General features: G+C 43.9%; 1 long non-coding RNA gene across 13 annotated transcripts in view; it reads left to right on the forward strand.

Moving 5' to 3' along the window:
- Positions 1-23,128, forward strand: part of LOC143940721 (uncharacterized) — a 147,041-nt gene that overhangs the window by 101,101 nt on the left and 22,812 nt on the right. For 9 of the 13 annotated variants that reach the window (XR_013263919.1, XR_013263913.1, XR_013263917.1 and 6 more), the window contains one exon: positions 5,225-5,525. This is a non-coding gene — a long non-coding RNA (uncharacterized LOC143940721). Of the gene's footprint in view, positions 1-5,224; positions 5,526-14,365; positions 15,337-23,128 lie in introns of those variants that run through there. The other 4 variants (XR_013263924.1, XR_013263918.1, XR_013263922.1 and 1 more) reach the window with 4 other exon arrangements.

Genomic DNA, 23,128 nt, shown 5'->3' on the forward strand with positions numbered 1-23,128 from the left:
GTGCAAATGACAGTGATGCTTTTAGAGAGTCAAGTATATTCAGACAATATTACTTTTAAAGCAGTACTAATTGTAGGTTTTTCGATCAATGCCTTGTGAGGAAATACATATTTCAGAACAACATTGTCTAATCTTTGGAAATTTACTGGAAAAGTACACATGCATTTCTGAGGGGGTCATGTCCAATGGGCACTTTTTAAACTGCAATTAATTAAACATTACTGAATACTTTAAATATATTTTACTTAACATTTGTGATGGTCTTCTTTCAGTGAATTGTCCTACATATGTGACATCTACAAATTCCAGGGCAATTTTTAAAGAATGCCTTGCATCAAAAATTGACATTTTGTTTGTATGATCTTGATGGACTTTTATAGCTTTTCAAAGTCATTAAAGGATGTAAAATCATTATCCATATTAAGATATACATTGAAGACTGTGACCTACTAACTGTATGTTGCTGATTACACCTTGGAATGCATCTGTATATTAGACTGTCACCACAGGAACACAGAAAACAATTGCATTCTGTGTGTCCTATTTAAACGGCACACTTGGAACTGCACTGCAGCACGCTGCGATAAAATGCAGACATTATGCATTTTATTGTTGGGCACTGTACAGAATTGCATGGCACTGTACAGCAGCGCAGTGTATCGCGCTGCTGTACAGCAGCATGAATGAAGGGTACTTTTGGAATCTTTAAATAAAGTTCAATGAGGAAAAAAAAAGGGAGTTGTGTGATGTGCTGAATCAAGCAACATACTGCCCTTTACCGCAGCCAGAACGAACATCTGCCGGAAAGGAAACCGTTGCAGTTTACCGCTCGCTGTCAGTTGTGTGTGAATAATGCTATTACAACTCTACAGATATATAAGATATAAATATAAATATTTGCACCCAAAGGGAGGCTGCATCAGTCAAGGTTGCATTTTCTTTTTTATTACGGAAGCAACAAGGGAGGGCTGATTTAAAGGGCAACTCCACTTTCAAACAAAAATAAAATAATATAGCATATACAATTGCAACACAAGTTATATTGTAATTGAATGTTATTAAAAATACCCTTCCATTTTAATCTGCTGCTGTCTTTTTCTGTAAAATGCAATACAGTATGGCTACCTGAATATGTTCCATACACACAATATGTTCAGGACCCCCCCCCCCCCCCCCGGCAGAAACATAGTTTTCTATTTGTGTGTTTGGCTGACTGATTTCCCCAGAAGTCTGCACTAAGCTACAAATCAGATATCAGAAATTTCCTGCAACAAAAATGTAATTTTTAGTAAGATACTCGCAATAGGAAATCATGTATAAATGCAGACCCTGCAGTTTTCCTCATTAGAGCCCTGCAGGTGCAGTAGCTGATTGATAATTAACCGCTTGCTGACCAGCCATTGTCATTTTACTGTGGCAGTTCGGCACGATCCCACGAGCTGTTGTAGCTATACGTTGGCTCGCGGGATCGTGATAGCAGGCGTGCGTGCCGCTGCACAGCGGGGGTGCCAATGCTCATGGCCAGCGGTCACGATGACCGCTGGCGATGATGACCACCGGCCATTAATGTGGTCGTGGGCACGAGAGGCAGAACAGGGACGTGTGTGTGTAAACACACAAATACCTGTTCTGTTCTGTGAGGAGTGACAGATCGTGAGTTCCTATTAGCTAGGAACCACAATCTGTCATTAGAAACACACACAGGGAACACAGTTAACCCCTTGATTGCCCCCTAGTTCTAACCCCTTCCCTGCAAAGTGAAATTTTTACAGTAATAAGTGCATTTTTATAACACTGATCGCTGTATAAGGTCCAATGGTCCCAAAAATGTGTCAAAAGTGTCCGATTTGTCCGCCATAATGTCCCGATAAAAATTGCAGATTGCTGTCATTACTAGTAAAAAAAATAATAATAATAAAAATGCTATACTTTTATCCCCTATTTTGCAGACGCTATAACTTTTGCGCAAACCAGTCAATAAACGCTTATTGTGATTTTTTTTTTAACCAAAATATGTAGAAGAATACACATCGGCCTAAACTGAGAAAAAATTTGCTTTTTTTAAAAAAAAAAAATGGGGATATTTATTATAACAAAAAGTACAAAATATTGTGTTTTTTTCAAAATTGTCCCTCTTTTTTTGTTTATATTGCAAAAAATAAAAACTACAGAGGCAATCAAATACCACCAAAAGAAAGCTCTATTTGTGGGGAAAAAAGGATGTCAATTTTGTTTGGGTGCAGTGTCGCACGACCGTGCAATTGTCAGTCAAAGCGATGGAGTGCCGAATTGCAAAAAATTGCAAAAGTGGTTAAGAAACAATTCCCATTAGATTCCCTTACCACATGGGCACAGACAAACACACATAGATTTCTTCAGAATAACAAAAGGCAGGAATCTGCAACAAAGTTTGTTAAAATCCTTGTAAAGTTCATAGATCACCCAAAGGGGATTTTTTTTTCTAAACATAGGTGGAGTTACCCTTTAAGTTGAAATAGATTTGTATAATTTATTTGCACATTCAGAGCACAGAAAAAGTGTCTTTGCAAAGGGCTTTCTCTGACCCACCTACACTCATATTTCCAGCATTGGCTTATCATTCCTTCTCCCACCTGAGAAACTCTACTGTGCCATTGTTAAAGCAGGGCTCCACCCAAAACTGGAAGCTACGCTTGTTTGCTTCCTCCCCCTCCGGTACCACATTTGGCACATTTCGGGGGTGGGGGTTCCTGTTTTTGACAGGTACCAGTCACCCACTTCCAGGAAACATCGCTGTGTTGACCTCTTCCCTCCTCTTCCTTCCTCCGCTACCAGGCAAGTTAGAAAGCGCAGCGTGCTTCGTGCATGTGCAGTAGGGAACGGGCTGTGGAGCCAAATGGCTTCACTGCTGGTCTCCCTTACCACAAATGGCAGGGTCAGCACCCGAGAGCTGATTGGAAAATGGGCCAGGGGTGCCGACATCATGGGATCCCTGGACAGGTAAGTGTCCTAATATTAATAGTCAGCAGTATTTGTAGCTGCTGACTTTTAATTTTTTTTGGTGGGGGGACAAAACTCCTCTTTAAGGCATCATCTGTCTGATATTACAATGAAAATCTGGAAGAAGTTCTAACCCCTCGCCACGCCACCAGAAAGAAATGTTGTCTGTGTCCTGGTTGGGAACATTCCTCTCACTTTCTGCCTCAGGTATAAGGTTGCCACCTCATCCCTTTAAATCCGAGCACATGTGAATTACACAGGTTCTGAGGCTAATTTAATGCAGATAAGGCCTCAAGTGAGTTTAATTACCACCTGTGTAAATTCGAACCTGTGTAATTCATAGGTGTTCAATTTTAAAGGGATGAGGTGGCAACCCTACTCAGGTACCACCAAAATTAAAAAAACAGGACTTAAGCTGAAATCCTATAAATATTGTAGTAAAACCCATATGGGGTCCTAAATCCTTGTGTTCTTAAGGCCACATTCACACTTAAGAGTTGGCCCAACAGCATGTAGATGCAAGATCTCCTGGTAGTGGCTCCCGGTGATTAGTTGCTGGAAGTAGCCCAATTAAAAGCAACAGGAGGTTGTTGGCTCCCGCAACTAATTGCTTCTGCTCTCATCCTATTGTTATGCAGCGATTAACTGGCAGTGATCAGCCCTGGATGCAAACTGTATGCATCCAGGGATGATCACTCGCAAGTAATCACTGCATAACGAATGCATGCTAGTAGCTGCAATCCGCTGCGGGGGCCAGCAGCCTCCTATTGCTTTTTATGGGGCTGCCTACCACAGCTAATCGCCTGGACCCCCCCCCCCCCCCCCACATGGGTTCTCACATGTACATGTTGTCAGGCCAATACACAATTGTCAGTGTAGCTTATATCCTTACATATATATATATATATATATATATATATATATATATATTTAAAATAATCAAATTTAATTAAACTTCAGAAACTTAGTCGAAAGGTACACTTGTGCAGATAGCACACATGAAATATATTTTACTTTTCCTTACAAAATGCCTTGGCATGTATTTTACATGACACTTGATATAATTATACAGATATATATTTTAATTGAAATCATAGATATACAGTACATGAATTTAAAAAGTTTAAAGACTCCCAAAAGGATCTGTGAAATGTATCCCCCCAAGGGTCAGCTTGTGATGGAAGCAAAATCTTTATTTGACGAGTTAAGCAATCAACTGAAATCTATCCTCTTTAAATAAACTGATTCTCAAGTATTTTCCCAGTGTTAGTGTAAGTTGTTGTCTGTGATGTCCCCTAGGGCTTTCTCCTCTGCTCTCTGATTTGGTGTATAAAAGCAGCTTGGAATGATGGATTACTGTGTCATTGCGGCCTGCAAAGGATTAATTTGTTTCATTGATTCCTCTTTAGGCAGATTGCCAGGAATCTCTGCTTCCCACCTTTCTCCCAGACTTCCAGCAGTAATAGACAGTAATAGTCTAAGACAAATCTGCCTATTCTTGTAATAGCAGAACCACCAATTCTACAAAAGCTGCAAAAATGGCTTGAATTGAATATGTAGCTTTCCGTCTCTTACACCGACAGCATGTAGTGCTTTTCTTTCAGCCGTCATAATATTGCATAATTAGATTATACTGATACCAGACTGCTGTCCTCCATATTTATTTGGTTTCTATAGCAGCACATTTCATGTTTTTGAGAATTAAATTCTTAAAAAAAGAAGACAAATATATAAAAAAAAATACAGGTAATATGATATTTGATCACACTTCGCTCTCTAGGAAAAGCAATCATAACGTAGAAGAGAAGAAAAAAAAAAATGCTAAAGAAGCTTTGTGAATATTGTGCAATAAAATCTGTAGATGACAGATTAAAACAGAATAATATAACATAATCAATATAAATTTTGATGAGCAAAATTTATGAGTATCTGCGTATTCACTAAATAATAACCTTTATTTTTGTGTATACTATCAGGCATGTGTAATTGAAAACTGAACATTGAAAACCCCAGTAATGTTTTCTTAAGTTTGATAAGGGTGAAACTTGATTTAACCATTTTGTTATTCTCTTCAGCCCCTTTCTTTTAACAATTCAGCCTTCTTTCTTTTTATTACATTTAAAGCTGGACGCCATACTAATAATGCCTAACTATAAAGGTTGTATGCCTAAATATAAAGGTCGTATATAAAGGTTGTATCTATTCTTACTTAAAGCTTGGTGTCTTTTTTATGTATTTCTTCCAGATCTGTACAGTAATTCAGCACTAAAGAACTCCTGCATTTTGTGCAAGAACTTCCTTTATTAACACCGACTGGTCACTGCTGCTCTTTCCTTCTGTAGTTTGTCCGATCTTGTATTCAGTACCCTCCCCCTGTATTATTTTGCAGACAGCCTGTAGTGGGGGAACCTGCTGGAACCAGGCACAGCGATGATGTCACAGTTACTTTTACAAAGGTAATATCTGGGATTGCAAAGACATTTGGTGCACGCAAAGTCGATTTATATCCTTTGTAACTAATAAAGAACACATTTGGGTGAAATGTTTTCTGCTTGGAGTTCAGCTTTAATGATTATACACATTTTAGGAAACAAACACAAAAACAAACCAAATACATCTGAAATGGAAAAATCTAAAATGCCCATTTCAAAGGCTTATATTATTATTATTATAATACCGGATTTATATAGTGCCGACAGTTTACATAGCGCTTTACAACATTAGGGCAGACAGTACAATTACAATACAATTCAATACAAGGGGAATCAGAGAGCCCTGCTCGTTAGAGCTTACAATCTAGGAGGAAGGATCAAGTTATACAAAGGGGTAATAGCTGTGGGGGATGAGCTAATGGAGAAAATAGTGCAGTTGTTAGATGGAGGATGGAGGCTTCCTCTGAAGAGGAAGGTTTTCAGGGATTGCCTAAAAGTGGATAAATTTGGAGACAGTGTGACAGATTGAGGTAGGGAATTCCAGAGGATGGGCGAGGCTTAAGAGAAGTCCTGGAGGCTTATATGGGAGGAGGTGATGAGGGAGCTAGAGAGCAGGAGATCTTGGGAGGAATGAAGAGGGTGATTAGGTTGGTATTTTTAGACTAGGCTAGTGATGTAGCTGGGGGCAGAGTTGTGGATGGCTTTGTAACTTATTGTTAGTATTGTGAATTTAATTTGTTGGGCGAGTGGCAGCCAATGGAGGGATTGGCAGAGAGGGGTAGCAGACACTGTGCGGTTTGTAAGGTGGATGAGTCTGGCAGCAGCATTCATGATGGACTGAAGGGGGGGGGGGGATAGTCTATTTAATGGTAAACCAATGAGGAGGGAGTTGCAGTAGTCAAGTCATTGATTATATGCAAATTATTGGCATACAAAGGGTATTGTGGTCCAGGTACTGTGCTGGGGGACATGTATCAATAAAAAAAAGTTTGCAAAAATATAATTTTTAAATGAGTAGTGATTTACTGATCCTTAAAGTGAAAATTTCCTTTTAATATAATGCCTGTGGGGTCCCCTTAATCTGCCTGTAAAGTGGCACATGTACCATGTATAGAACTTGCTGCAGCAAAAATGAAATTTATAAAGACAAAACGTTTCATTTTCCCTTCAAGCGTTCCTCATTTTATAAACAACTTGGGGAACCAGTCTGTATGATGAGGCCACAGTTTAGTGCACAAAAAGATTAGAGATTTTTTGGATAAAGTCTGGTGTCTCTTTCGCAGATTTTGGATAGAAGTAACAGGTGAGGAAAATTTGGGCTTTGGGTTAGGTGATGCCACACTGTAACCCTATAAATGTACTCTTGATAAAAGCAAGAATTGGCTTTGCTGTCAAAAATGTAAATGATAGGCCCCGGCCAAACAGGTGCTGAAATATTGGGCTTTGAGTGTTGTTGGTGCCTTCCCACAATAACCAACACACTGACACTGATGCTGCTGGCCTCCTCACAGTGCCATGGTAATGTCTGCCTCTCAATGTTGACCTCCTAGACATGATGTGGGGGGCTTATTACCAAAATGTGATAAAGACAGGGAAATGTGTACTTGGATGTACTTTAATCAATGGAAAGTGGTGTTTGGTGCACTTTAACGTGAGTACTCACTACACAGACACACTCCACTGAAACACTACAATATACTGCAGTAAAAGTGCACTGACACACTTCAATATACTGCAGTAAAAGTGCACTAATTCACTTCAATATAATGCAGTAAACTTGCTCTGACACTCTACACTGACACACTTTAACCACTTGACCACTGGGCACTTAAACACCCTTAATAACCAGACCAATTTTCAGCTTTCAGTGCTCTCACAATTTGAATGACAATTACTCGGTCATGCAACACTGTACCCATCTGAAATTTTCGTCCTTTTTTTCCCACAAATAGAGCTTTCTTTTGGTGGTATTTGATCACCTCTGCGTTTTTTATTTTTTGTGCTATTAATGAAAAAATACCGAAAATTTTGTAAAAAAAAAGCATTTTTCTTCATTTCTATTAAAATTTTTTGCAAATAAGTAATTTTTCTTCATAAATTTGGCCAAAAATGTATACTGCTAAATGTCTTTAGTAAAAATAACCCAAATTAGTGGATATTATTTATTCTGCGTGAAAGTTATAGGGTCTACAAGCTATGGTGCCAATCACTGAAAATGTATCAATTTGATCACAGCTGATGTACTGACAGTCTATCTCATTTCTGGAGACCCTAACAAGCCAGTAATGTACAAAAACCCCCCAAATGACCCCTTTTTGGAAAGTAGACATTCCAAGGTATTTAGTACGTGGCACGGTTAGTTTTTTGAAGTTGTAATTTTTTCCCACAATTCTTTGCAAAATAAAGATTTTTTTTATTTTAATTTTTTTTCACACCAAATTGTCATTTTACCAGGCTATTTCTCTCCCACGGCATATACATTCCACAAATGAAACCCCAAAATACATTCTGCTGCTCCTCCTGAGTACGGTGATACCACATGTGTTAGACTTTTACACAGCATGTACACTAATCATTATTGTTATTTGCATTCACGGTTTATATTTCACTTACTTTTTTTAACATTTTTGTCACTGTTTGAGTGCACAGATGATTTATGTTTAGCACTACACACTGTCGTGGCACAGGCGGCACAGGTGGGCACTGATGGACACAGGCGGCACAGGTGGGCACTGATGGGCACAGGTGGGCACTGATGGACACAGGCGCCACTGATGGACACAGGCGGCACTGATGGACACAGGCGGCACTGATGGGGCACTGCAGTGGCACAGGTGGCACTGATGGGCGCAGGTGGCACTGATGGGCGCAGGTGGCACTGATGGGCACAGGTGGCACTGATGGGCACTATAGTGACTTTGGTGGCACTGGTGTGGCTCTGGTGGCACTGATTAGCACACAGATGGCACTGGTGGGCACAGGCGGCACTGGTGGGCACAGGCGGCACTGGTGGGCACAGGCGGCACTGGTGGGCACAGACGGCACTGATGTGGCACTGCAGTGGCGCAGATGAGCACTGATGGGCACAGATGGCACTGATGGGCACAGGTGGCACTGATGGGCACAGGTGGCACTGATGGGCACAGGTGGCACTGGTGTGGCACTGGTGTGGCACTGGTATGCACTGTAGTGGCACTGGTATGCACTGGTATGCACTGGGGTGGCACTGGGGTGGCTCTGCTGGCACAGAGGTGGCACAGAGGTGGCACAGAGGTGGCACAGAGGTGGCAAAGGTGGCACAGGTCGCACAGGTGGCACAGATGTGGCACAGGTGATAGATGGCACTGGTCTGGCACTGGTCTGGCACTGTTCTGGCACTGTTGTGGCACTATTTGGGCACTGCTGGGCACTGCTGGGCACTCACGGTTATTTTTTATTTTCACTGGAATGTTCTCCTCTCCTCTCACGCTGCATCGGTGTGAGGAGAGGAGACTGATGACCTTAGCTTGACCCGGCAAGCCGAATTGTTTACATTTGTGATCGCTCCGTCATTGGACGGAGCGATCACGTGGTAAAGGACCGCTGCCATTGGTCCTTTACCGCGATCCGTGTTGCGCCGGGTCCCGTGAACTCGGCGAGGTTCCGAACGATTCTCCGGGAGGCCGTTAATTAACGGCCTCTCAGAGATAGCAAACCGACCTATAGCCGTTAATCGGCTATAGGCCGGTTATTAAGTGGTTAATATACTGCAGTAAACCTGCCCTGACACAGTAAAAATGAATGATCACACTACACTGACACTGCACTATCACTATATTCACACTACATTGATACTTTACACTCACAGTGGAATCACAATAGCACACTATAGCACTGTAATACAGTGTATTTTAGGATTTTACAAGCACTTTTAAATAGGGCTTATTTTTGGGGTAAGGCTTATATTGCAGCGCTCCCAGAAAAATCACAGTGGGGCTTATTTTTGGGGTAGGTCTTTTTTTACCTGATTGGGCAAAACCTTAATTGCTTCAGACAATCAGGGCTTCCAGTGCACTGTGCGGCACGCAATGCATTGTGGGGTGTTCGGCAGGCCAAACAAACTGGTCGAATGCCCTGACAATTTGTGTGTTCGCCAAGTAGTAATGTTCAGGCCAAACTTATGCTCGGCTGGAACTGTTAACCCAACGCTATTCCTGACCATTTAACCACTTCCCGACCGCCGCACGCCGATGTACGTCGACAGAATGGCACGGGCAGGCATAAGGGCTTACATGTACGTCCTTGCCTGCCCGCGGGTCGGGGGCCCGATCGGGCCCCTGCCCGGTGCCTGCGGCGGTCGGTATTCGTTCGGGAGCGATCCCGGATGAGGGGACGTCCATTCATTCATGGCCACCCCCTCGCGATCTCTCCCGACGAATGAAAATCCTCCGTGACATCACTTCCTCTCCTGTAATGTAAACACAGGAGAGGAAGTGATGTAATCTCTCCTCCGTGTCGGTATTTTTCGTTCCGACACCGAGGAGAGAGGATCGGTGAGTTGCACCAACACGACACTACACAGTAGAACATGCCAGGCACACTCACACCCCCCCGATCACCCCCCCAATTACCCCTGCCCCCCAGTCACAGTGACACCAATGTCATTTTTTTTTTTTGCATTGGTGTCATTTGTGACTGTAATAACTGTTAGGGCAGTTAGGGTTAGCCCCCTTTAGTTCTAATGTACCCCCCTAACCCCCCCAATAAAGGTTTAACCCCCTGATCACCCGGCGGGTGTCATTTGTGACTGTAATAACTGTTAGGGCAGTTAGGGTTAGCCCCCTTTAGTTCTAAGGTACCCCCCTAACCCCCCCAATAAAGGTTTAACCCCGTGATCACCCCCCGTCGCCAGTGTCACTAAGGCTGGGTTCACATTGCAGCGGTTTATGAGAACAGATGTGATTCGCACCGCACTGCAGTGCAAATCACATCCGATCTCTGTGCAATTCGAGTTCAGCCATACAGATAGTATGGCTGAATTCGTGTCGCACCCGCCGCAAACTCGCACGGGACCCTTTTTTTGGTCCGCAGCAGAATCGGATCGCATGGGTGTTCACACCATGCGATCCGAGTTTGCAGATCGCACTGCGATATGCGAACTGATCTGGGGGTGTCATTAACATTTCACTGACACTCCCAGCAGTTCGCATAGGGCAGTGTGAACTGCCGCCGGGAGGCATGTGATGCGGGAACCTGCCGCGGATTCGTGGCGTTCCCGCATCGCTCCAGTGTGAACCCAGCCTAATAAGCGATCGTTTTTCTGATCGCTGTATTAGTGTCACAGGTGACGCTAGTTAGGCAGGTAGGTATTTAGGTTCGCCGCAGCTTTTTATACTGCCAGGGACCCCCATATACTACCGCATAAAGCCCCCTGATTGCCCCCTAGTTAACCCTTTCACCAGTGATCACCATATAACTGTTACAGGTGACGCTGGTTGGTTAGTTATTTTTTTATAGTTTCAGGGCACCCGCCATTTATTACCTAGTCTCACTAGTGTACCCCTAAATTTAGGGGTGTCTACTTTCCAAAATGGGGTCATTTGGGGGGGTTTGTGCCATCTTGGCATTTTATGGCCTTCAAAACTGTAACGCCCTTAGAAAGCCTGAAGGCGGTGCTTGGTTTTCGGGGCCCCGTGCGCGGCTAGGCTCCAAAAAAGTCCCACATATGTGGTATCCCCGTACTCAGGAGAAGCAGCAGAATTTATTTTGGGGTGTCATTTCACATATGCCCATGGCATGCATGAGCAATATATCATTTAGTGACAACTTTGTGAAAAAAAAAAAAAAGTTTGTAATTTTCCCGCAACTTGTGGCAAAATATAAAATATTCCATGGACTCAACATGCCTCTCAGCAAATAGCTTGGGGTGGCTACTTTCTAAAATGGGGTCATTTGTGGGGGTTTTGTGCCATCTTGGCATTTTATGGCCTTCAAAACTGTAATAGGTAGTGAGGAGTGAAGTCAAATATTTACACCCTTAGAAAACCTGAAGGCGGTTCTTGGTTTTCGGGGCCCCGTACGCGGCTAGGCTCCCAAAAAGTCCCACATATGTGGTATCCCCGTACTCAGGAGAAGCAGCAGAATTTATTTTGGGGTGTCATTTCACATATGCCCATAGCATGTGTGAGCAATATATCATTTAGTGACAACTTTGTAAAAAAAAAAAAAAAAAATTAAAGTTTGTAATATTCCCGCAACTTGTGGCAAAATATAAAATATTCCATGGACTCAAAATGCCTCTCAGCAAATAGCTTGGGGTGTCTACTTTCTAAAATGGGGTCATTTGTGGGGGTTTTGTGCCATCTTGGCATTTTATGGCCTTCAAAACTGTAATAGGTAGTGAGAAGTGAAATCAAAAATTTACGCCCTTAGAAAGCCTGAAGGCGGTGCTTGGTTTTCGGGGCCCCGTACGTGGCTAGGCTCCCAAAAAGTCCCACATATGTGGTATCCTCGTACTCAGGAGAAGCAGCAGAATTTATTTTGGGGTGTCATTTCACATATGCCCATAGCATGTGTGAGCAATATATCATTTAGTGACAACTTTGTGTAAAAAAAAATAAAAAAATTTTTTTTGTCATTATTCAATCGCTTGAGGCAAAAAAATTAAATATTCAATGGGCTCAACATGCCACTTATCAATTTCCTTAGGGGGTCTACTTTCCAAAATGGGGTCATTTGGGGGGGTTTTGTACTGCCCTGCCATTTTAGCACCTCAAGAAATGAGATAGGCAGTCGTAAACTAAAAGCTGCGTAATTTCCAGAAAACGTACCTTAGTTTGTAGATGTGACAACTTTTGCGCAAACCAATAAATATACAATTATTGACTTTTTTTTTACCAAAGACATGTGGCTGAATACATTTTGGCCTAAATGTATGACTAAAATTGAGTTTATTGGATTTTTCTAATAACAAAAAGTAGAAAATATCATTTTTTTTCAAAATTTGCGGTCTTTTTACATTTATATCGCAAAAAATAAAAATCGCAGAGGCAATCAAATACCATCAAAAGAAAGCTCTATTTGTGGGAAGAAAAGGACGCAAATTTTGTTTGGGTACAACATTGCATGACCGCGCAATTACCAGTTAAAGCAGCGCAGTGCCAAATTGTAAAAAGACCTCTAGTCATTTACCAGCAAAATGGTCCGGTCTGAAAGTGGTTAAGGTCTGCCTCAGACCACAATACTTCTCCAAGCCCCAAAGAGTGTAAGTTTTCTTTGTAACTGCAAGATGAATTTTTATATTGTATTCTTTTACATTAACAAAAGAAAAGCTGTGCACATGAATTAAATAATGTGTATCAATTGAGTGATAACAACTAAATATTGCTAATTACCATGATAGTATTAAAAAAATCCATAACAACCCCTTGAAATTAAAAAATATAGCAATCTGTGTGGATTATATATAAATCTATAACAAGTGTTGATATTGACAATAAATTAATAAATAACAAAATGATCCAGTAAAGTGATGAAAGATAGTCCAGTGAAGTGAAAATAGTCCAGTGAAAAATTATTAAATAAATATATGAATAATCCAGTGAAAATTCATAAAAATTGAGAAATAATATTAAATAATAAATAAATAAAACTTTTGTGCAGACAACAAAACACAGATGATCGTGACTGCCACCACACAAAGTATGAGCTTATCAAAAGGCAAGCGATATCATGCCTGTAATGAACCTCTGCAACGCCTCCTTAAACCATGGTCACAAATGGCTCTTATTAAATGAGACAGCCCGGGAACATCAACCTCGGCAGGTGAAGCAAACAGTCAGGGTCCTGTGTTTCTAGGCAGCAAAAAATGTTTAATAATCTGAACCAGAAGAAGTCCAAGTAAAATCAGTGAGAGAAAATCATAAATTCTCCAGGGGCTCAATGCTAGAAACCTTTAGAAAAGGGGATGTTACCCTCTCGTTGCTCAAGCATTTTTTACATTGCTACGTGGACTGAAGTAAGACACCTTTCACACTGATAGCGGGCGGCATTATCGGTTAGCATCATTTTAGCGTCCCTTTTCACCCCCGCTAGCGGCTGAAGAAAGGGTTAAAAGTGCCTGAAAGGCACAGCTGCCGAAGCTCTTTGCAGACGCTTCAGCAGCACTGCCCCTTGATTACAATGGGCAGGGGCGGTGGAGGAGCGGTGTATACACTGCTCCTCCACCGCCCCAAAGATGCTATTTGCAGGACTTTTTATAACGTCTTGCAAGCGCACCACCCCAATGTGAAAGAACTCAGGCTTTCACATTGGGGTAGAATAGAGGGTTGAGAGTCTGGTCCCCAACCAAGACCCACCAAAGAAAAGAGCACTTGGACTATCTCAGTACAATATCAAAGTACTTATGTATATGAGGAAATATATAAACAAACATAAAAATTCAAATTATTTATTAATACACACAAAAAACTATTTCTAAAATTAACGCTTCATAAGGAAATACAGGAAACACATCTGAAAAATATATATAAAAAGAGAAAACATTGATAGTAGAACGGTATAGATAATACAATATCTGTGATGGACACAGATTTTATTTCCATTTAAATTTTTTATCACATGTTACTTTCACAATTGTTCAGGACATATGTGAATGTATCCCTTCACTTTCAATTGCACTTGATCACCATTCATCACTTGCTCACAATTGTTTTTTATCCACTCGTTATCTTTGGTGGGCAATCAGTTTACCATATGTTATTTATTTAGATTTTAATCCTCTGGCCGTACATTATTTGCTTTCCCCAGTCGCCGCGGGAGGCTTACCCGGGTAGCCTCTATGCCCTCCTGGCACTGATGTATGGGTAAGCAGCGGCCTTTATATCATTATGCATATCCCTGTGTTTCCCCACAGATATTGTATTATCTATGCCTTTATACTATGAATGTTTTCTCTTTTTATATATATTTTTCAGATGTATTTCCTGATGAAGTAGTGAAAGCGCGAAACTAGTCAAAATACTACATCCTTTGTAATTTTAGGATTTTTTTTTGTGTGTATTAATAAATTATTTGAATTTTTATGTTTGTTTATATATTTCCTCATATACATAAGTATTTTGATATTGTACCGAGATAGTCCAAGTGCTCTTTTATAATAGATATACTGTACATCTTTGTGTATATTTTGTACTTTCTACATAGATCAGGTATTTTGACCTTACATATTTTACTTTTTAAGCAGAGTCAGCAAAGAGTTTATTTTTCATTTTGGTATAAGTTTTACATAAATAAAACCTAATCATTATAAGCACCTTTGTCAGTGCTAAATGGTTTGTCTCATCTCTGCAACTGATACATTCTGCTGGAGAGCCAGATCACCAGATGGATATAGAAAAAAAAGAAAGTCAACAGAACAAAAAAAACAAAAACAAATGCAGCCATCACATCTAAGGATTGGTAAGCTGTATTATAATAAATAAACCTCCAATGCTGTAACATACCTAGGTACTAATGCTTTGGGAAATCCAATATACTTTACTGTATATACACTCCTTAGTTACTGATGAATAAATAAGAAAGACTCAGTGGCAGTGCTTGCAAACATATGTCCAAAAGTGGGATAATTGTCAGGTCATACAGTATAATGAATCTGGGAAATCCAATAGTTTTTCTATGGTCTATTAGTCATTCAATTCCTGACAGGCTTTATGATTACAAACCATTTGATTGACTAACTAGACATTTGTAGAGTGATTTATGAATGTGGAAAACTTTGCTGAGTGAAAAGCTCTTACTATGCGGTGATATATAAATGTCTTGACTCAGTAATAAGTTACTCAATGGGAAATCTTAATTTACAATGGGGGAATATGTTCGTCCGTGCTGTGTATTTGCAAAGTGAAGACTGTTATTTTCAAAGTAAATATTCTTCTGAATGGTTCAATCATCTGATTTTCTCAAATTGATTTTGACTACAGAGGTGATATGAATGATGTATGTGGGATGTATTGGCAGTGGTATTCAGTCTATTACCGGTGTCTTGTAAAATAGTGTCCTCCATCAGATGCTGTCCCCTGCGTACTGCGCATGCGCAGTACACAGGAACACACATTCCGAAAATTGCCGAGGACGAACGGCGCCTGCGCCGTGAGTCCAGGTTCTATCCCCACTATCCAAGTGGACATAGAGTTAGAATAAAAAAGAGCCGAGCGGAGCGAGGCCGAGCCCGAAGCGTGGCGAGCGAAGCTCGCCCGCGAGGGGCCCTCTAAAATTCACTACCCTATGTCCGCTTGGATAGTGGGGCTACCTCCTCCACTCACGGCGCAGGCGCCGTTCAACTTCGGAGTTTTTCCGAAGCTTCGGCTGCTCCGTACTGCGCATGCGCAGTACGGAGCGGACAGCATTTGATGGGCGGACTGTATTAGGCAGAACACCGGCATTGATAAAGTAGTTGAATCTTGTACAGTCTTAGCCATCCATTCATGTGGAATGTCTAGAGTTTAAGTGATACCTTTTAATGATGAGGAACTAATCACATTCACAAGATACAACTATATATCTAACACTACAAAACTCTGGTTCAGCCACATCCTGAGTATGCTGTCCAGTTCTGTTCACCAATCCTCAATAAGGATGTGCTTGAACTGGAGAGAGTCCAGAGAAAGGCAACAGAGTGAATAAGGAGGCTGGAGGATTTCAGTTGTGGCTACGACTACAAACATTAAACTTACTCTCCCTGGAGAATAAATGCTTAAGAGCGGATATGATGTACAAATCTTTAAATGGTGACTAGTTTTAGGATGAAACTATTTGACCTAAGGTCTCTAAAGAAGACACAAGTTAGAGGAAAAGCAGATCAATCCTAAACTGCGTAAGGGGTTCTTTACTGTTATGCCCTGTACACACGGTCGGAAATTCCGTCAGAAAAGGTCCGATCGGAATATATTTTCCGAAAAATCCTATCGTGTGTGGGCTCTATCAGACTTTTCCGTCGGAAATTCAGACGGAAAAAATTTGAGAGCAGGATCTCAAATTTCCAACAAAAAAATCCGATCAGACTTTTTCCGATCGTTTGTAGATAATTCCGATAGGACAAAGTGGCACGCATGCTTAGATCAAATTACGAGACCAAAGCTATTGGCTACTAGCCTCAACGTAGTCCCATCGTAAAAACAAAAACAAATGCCATCATGTTCCAAACGATCGGATTTTCCAACAACTTTGTCTGACCGTGTGTATGCAACACCAGTTTAGGACAAAATCTGTCAGAAAAAATCCAACGGATTTTGTGGACGGACCGTGTGTAAAGGGCATTAGAGTGGTAAGGATGTGGAACTTTCTTTCACAGTTGGTGGTGTCAGCAGGGAGTTATATGTGTTTCTTAGCAAGCACAATGTTTATGAATATGGAAAAGGATAGCGACATTCTGGTTGAACTGGATGGGCTGGTATCTTTATTCAGCCTTACCAGCTATGTATGTAATTAGTGTTACTAAGTTAATGTGCACCTGTGCCCAGACTATTGACATTATTTTATTTGCATATTACTAACCAGCAGTAAGGCTCCATTCACAATGGTGGCCTGCAGTAAAAACAAGTGGTTGATTTGTATTTTTATAACTGCCCAGCCACCCACCTACAAGCAAACACAGTGCCACTCAGAGGAGTACACATTGCCGTGTCCACCATGCTTTGCATCGCGGTGTGGCAATTTTAAAGCTATATGCAGAATTTGATGGTTGGCACTGTCAATCAAACACTCCTATGTAAGTGATAAAACAGGCATCAGAAGGTGGCAGTATCACCTCCTGAAAACCTGCATTAGGCATACCTCCTTTCACCCTCCTCGGAGCACAGTAAACACTACTGCTAGCGTGAAAGGAGCTTTAAAATAAGTAATCCCTGATCTTTCTAGCTGATTATACTGTGAAGACATTCATTCTAATAGGTCTTCAAAAATCACAACAAAGAAGATTCTGAAGTCAGATTTCAGTGTTTCAAACAGCTTATGCCGCGTACACACGAGCGGACTGTATGGCGTACTTAGTCCGTCGAAACACATTTCAGCGGACAATCCACTCGTGTGTGGGCTTCAGCTGACTTTTTCAGCGTGCAGTCCGGCGTACTAAGAATTTTGTTTTTTTCGAAATTCTGTCCGTCGTACTTTGGTTTCAGCGGACAATACGGTCGTCAGTATGCTAGTTCGACGGACTAAGAATGGCGCATGCCCAGAAAGGATTTACACGGCGGAAGGGTGCTTTGCTGTGTCTTGGACTTCCTATTTCTATTCCCGTCGTACGTGCTGTACACGTCATCGCGCAAGCTTTCGACGGACTGTTTGTGCATCCGTGTGTGGTCAAGTCCGTTCAGTGGAAAGTACGACGGACTGTCCGTCGGATTGTATGACGAACTAAGTACGCCATACAGTCCGCTCGTGTGTACGCGGCATTAGAAACACCTGCAGAATTTTCACATTAGAGGGTTAGCAGTCTGCCAAGATCTGGTGGTATAGAAAACGCGTGTTGTGCTACAGTGATTAATATTGAAAATACTGAAAAAAATATATTACTGAAAAAACAGTCCAGAAAAATCAGTCTCTCAAATGGACCAAGATGGTCAAATAGCAAACTCCACGTCAGGTGGCTCCTGTGTACATCCCCAGTTGATGACCTCTACTAGAGCTGAAATTACACACTGCAGAGCTCAGTGAGGAAAGCTTTGATAGCCGATTGGAGGGAAGGGACACACTTCCCTTCTCACAGCAGAACAGAGCTGAGGCTGTCAATCAGCTGGAGGTCTCTCCCCTGTCACCATTTTTCTCTTGGTGTCAGGAAAACTTGTCAGAAGCGATTTATGCATATTTGTTGTTCTGTTCAGCCACCTTTTTAATACCCCATTGCAAAGTATATTGGATGGAAAGTGACACCACCAATCCAAGTCTGCAGCTGTGCTGTTTCCTCTGACACCTCTGTCATCTCTAGTATGTTTATTAGACAATGAACGAGCATCATGCTGATAATGAGGTACTATTGATGCTCTGCTATATACAGTATATTTCTCCTCAAGTTGGGTGTGTGTAAAATATATTACTGTACATAAAGTACAGAGCCTGGATAATTCTCCCATCATTTCTGGTGAATAGGAGATTAGTGATGGACGAACTTCCGACGGGACGTTTCGCGAACGCGAAACGCGAACGGACACAAACGTTCGCGAAAACGACCGTTCGCCGCGGGCTCCATTGACTTCAATGGGAGGCGAATTTCGCAAACCTTTAGGTCGAATTTGCGGCCACGGGGTAATTATTAGGGGGTAGCACGTAGTCCCACCACCTGGACAATAGCATAATACATGTATGAGGTGAATTTGGGATCGATAACTACAAGCATTTTTTTTTTATTTGGGAAATTGTTCTGACAATTCAGGACTATGGAGCTAATGAAGGCAATGGAGGAGAGGGAAGGTCAGGGACCAGGGTAGGCAAACAAGAGGGTGCAGGAGATACAGAGCACTGACAGCAGCACCGTAATACAGAGCACTGACATCAGCACCGTGACATACAGCGCTGACAGCAGCTCCGTGACATACAGCGCTGACAGCAGCTCCGTGACATACAGCGCTGACAGCAGCTCCGTGACATACAGCGCTGACAGCAGCTCCGTGACATACAGCGCTGACAGCAGCTCCGTGACATACAGCGCTGACAGCAGCACCGTGACATACAGCGCTGACAGCAGCTCCGTGACATACAGCGCTGACAGCAGCTCCGTGACATACAGCGCTGACAGCAGCTCCGTGACATACAGCACTGACAGCAGCTCCGTGACATACAGCGCTGACAGCAGCTCCGTGACATACAGCGCTGACAGCAGCACCGTGACATACAGCGCTGACAGCAGCTCCGTGACATACAGCGCTGACAGCAGCTCCGTGACATACAGCGCTGACAGCAGCTCCGTGACATACAGCGCTGACAGCAGCTCCGTGACATACAGCGCTGACAGCAGCACCGTGACATACAGCGCTGACAGCAGCTCCGTGACATACAGCGCTGACAGCAGCTCCGTGACATACAGCGCTGACAGCAGCTCCGTGACATACAGCGCTGACAGCAGCTCCGTGACATACAGCGCTGACAGCAGCTCCGTGACATACAGCGCTGACAGCAGCTCCGTGACATACAGCGCTGACAGCAGCACCGTGACATACAGCGCTGACAGCAGCTCCGTGACATACAGCGCTGACAGCAGCTCCGTGACATACAGCGCTGACAGCAGCTCCGTGACATACAGCACTGACAGCAGCTCCGTGACATACAGCGCTGACAGCAGCTCCGTGACATACAGCGCTGACAGCAGCACCGTGACATACAGCGCTGACAGCAGCTCCGTGACATACAGCGCTGACAGCAGCTCCGTGACATACAGCGCTGACAGCAGCTCCGTGACATACAGCGCTGACAGCAGCTCCGTGACATACAGCGCTGACAGCAGCTCCGTGACATACAGCGCTGACAGCAGCTCCGTGACATACAGCGCTGACAGCAGCACCGTAAGCAGCCCCAGGAGGAAGTCAGCACAGCACAGGGATGGTGTGATCCCCTCATAATAAGAACCCCCAGGAGGAAGTCAGCACAGCACAGGGATGGTGGGAGCCCCTCATAATAAGAACACCCAGGAGGAAGTCAGCACAGCACAGGGATGGTGGGAACCCCTCATAATAAGCAGCCCCAGTAGAAATATGACACCGCTCAACCTCTTCAAAGAGGAGGGTAGGGGCATATAGTACGGTGTGCTTTTTTGGGTCAGGGAAGTGAGCCAAATGAATTAAGAAGGTCTGTGTGCTTGATTCCAAAAATTGTTTATAGACATATACATGGTCTACTGATCACATGTGTTGAATTCCTCCGAGATCCATGCCTCATTCATTTTTAGAAATGTGAGGTAGTTAACACTGTGGTGAGCTAGGCGAGTACGCTTATCGGTCACAATCCCCCCTGCTGCGCTGAACGTCCTTTCGGACAGGACACTGGATGAGGGGCAAGCCAACAGTTCGATTGCAAATTGGGCAAGCTCTGGCCAGAGGTCAAGCCTGCCCACCCAGTAGTCTAGGGGTTCATCACTCCTCAGAGCGTCCACATCGGCCGTTAACCCAATGTAGTCGGACACCTGACGGTCTAGGCGTTCCCTGATGCTGGATCCGGATGACACCTGTCGATGGGTCGGCTGAAAGAATGACCTCATATCCGAAGTCACCAACACATCTTCAAACCGGCCTCTTCTTGCAGGCGCTGTTGGATTGGTACCCGCAAATCCTTCTCTGGGAGTGGGAATTGCTCCTCTGCCAGCGCACGCAAAAGCAGAATGCAGCATTTCTCGAAGCAAGGCCTGGAAGTGCTGCATTCTGACAGCCCTCTGCGACGGCGGTAACATTTCCGCCATTTTGTGTTTGTACCGGGGGTCTAAGTACGTTGCCACCCAGTACTGGTCCTTGACCCTCATGCTTTTTATACGGGGGTCCCTATTAAAACACTGGAGCATGAAGGCCCCCATTTGCACTAAAGTGGAAGCGGTGTGGTGGCCTGGCTCCTGCTCATCATCCAGGATAATGTCGTCCTCTTCATTCTCCTCTCCCCATCCTCGCACAACAGGGATCCCAGAAAGGTTTAAAGCATGCTCTTCTTGCTCCTGCTCATCCGCCCCGGCACCATCCTCCTCTGACTCCTCATCAGACTCCTGTTGTTGACTTGTCTCAGATAGAGTAGCCCCCCCTGGGAATTCATCCAGCATTGCGACTTCCTCATCTTCCCGCTCCTGCTCCTCCACAGCCTGATCAATGACACGACGCAATGCACGCTCCAGAAAGAAGGCATAAGGTACCATGTCACTGATGGCGCCATGGCTGCGACTGACCAGTTTGGTGATCTCCTCAAATGGCCGCAGAAGTCTGCATGTGTCGCGCATGAGCAGCCACTGGCGCGGTGAAAAAAAACCCAGCTCCCCAGAACCGTTTCTTTCGCAGAGTTCATACAGGTAGACGTTAACTGCACGTTTCTGCTGGAGCAGCCTATCAAGCATATAGAAGGTTGAGTTCCATCGCGTCGGGCAATCGCAAATAAGACGTCTGACCGGCAGATGGTGTCGCCGCTGAATGTCAGCAAGGCGAGCCATGGCCGTGTAAGATCTTCTGAAATGGGCCGAGATTTTCCTTGCCTGCCGCAAGATGTCCTGGACCCCAGGGTATTTGACAAGGAATCGCTGCACGACCAAGTTTAAGACGTGTGCCATGCACGGCACGTGCGTGATTTTGCCCTGTTTCAATGCGCTAAGCAGATTGGCACCGTTGTCACACACCACTTTACCAACTGTCAAATTGAGCGGTGTTAGCCACTCATCTGCCTGTGAACGCAAAGCTGAAAGGAGTGCCGGGCCAGTGTGGCTCTTTGCTTCCAGGCACAACAGACGCAGCACGGCATGGCAACGTCTCACCTGGCATGTGGAATAGGTTCTGGGGAGCTTGGGCGGTGCAGTGGAAGAGACGCTAGCAGCGGAAAAGGAGGAGGCAGCTGAGGAGGAGAGGGAGGAGGATGGAGTAGGAGGAGGAGAAGAAGAGTCAGGCCTGCATGCAATCCGTGGCGGTAAAACCAAATCTACACGGGTGCCACGGGTTACATGCTTGACGGCCGTCAGAAGGTTCACCCAGTGGGCAGTAAAACTGATATACCTTCCCTGCCCGTGTTTGCTAGACCACGTGTCTGTGGTCAGATGTATCTTGGCACCGACACTGTGTGCCAGAGATACATTCACTTGCCGCTGAACATGGCCATATAGCTCTGGGATGCCCTTCTCTGAGAAATACTTCCTTCCTGGGACCTTCCATTGTGGTGTTCCAATGGCCACAAATTTGCGAAAGGCCTCCGAGTCCACCAGTTTATATGGCAGTAGTTGGCGGGCTATGAGTTCTGACAAGCCAGCCGCCAACCGTTGGGCAAGAGGGTTATCCGGCGTCATCATTTTTTTACGCTCAAACATTAGGCCCACGGAAGCCTGCCTTTTTGCAGAAAAATGTGAGCTTGGCGTGATGGAAGGTGGAGTGGAGGACAATTGTGAGGAGAGAGGAGAAGGAGAAGTAGAAGACGAGGCTGGACGGTGAGAGCCTGCAGTGTGGCTTTGTGTGTTCCGTTGCTCCCACTGGGCTCGGTGATGGCTGCTCATGTGCCTTCTTAAGGCGGTCGTCCCTAGGTGAGTATTGGGCTTACCGCGACTAACGCGTTGACTGCAAAGATTGCAGATGGCAACGCTATTGTCAGCAGCGGACACGTTAAAAAAAGCCCACACTGCGGAGCCATGTGCCGGTGTCCTGGGAGCGCCAGATGTGACCGTACATGGTCGATGACTCGCTCCTGATACATTTGCAGTCTGCTTTGTCCCTGCTGTGCAATGTAAGTCATTGCTGCTTCTCCTCCCTATCTGCTGGTCCATATCTCCCTCTGAACTCCCCTCCTCTTCCTCTCTTGTGGGCACCCACGTGACATCACTAGACACGTCATCATCAACGTCACCTTCCCCACCGCTATAAGTAGAGTAGGCAGCAACACCGGGGACCAACCTCCTCCTTGGGCTGATCTGGGTACTGGCGTCAGACTGCTGAGTAGCGCTTGTTGCTACCTCCTCTTCCTGATCCAATACCAAGAGTGGCTGCGCATCAGAAATGTCCTCTTGATATGGATCGGAAAAT

This window comes from Lithobates pipiens, unplaced genomic scaffold (genome assembly GCF_037356315.1).
Source record: "Lithobates pipiens isolate NorthernLeopardFrog02 unplaced genomic scaffold, aLitPip1_a1.2 Scaffold_3, whole genome shotgun sequence".
Classification (NCBI taxonomy): domain Eukaryota; kingdom Metazoa; phylum Chordata; class Amphibia; order Anura; family Ranidae; genus Lithobates; species Lithobates pipiens.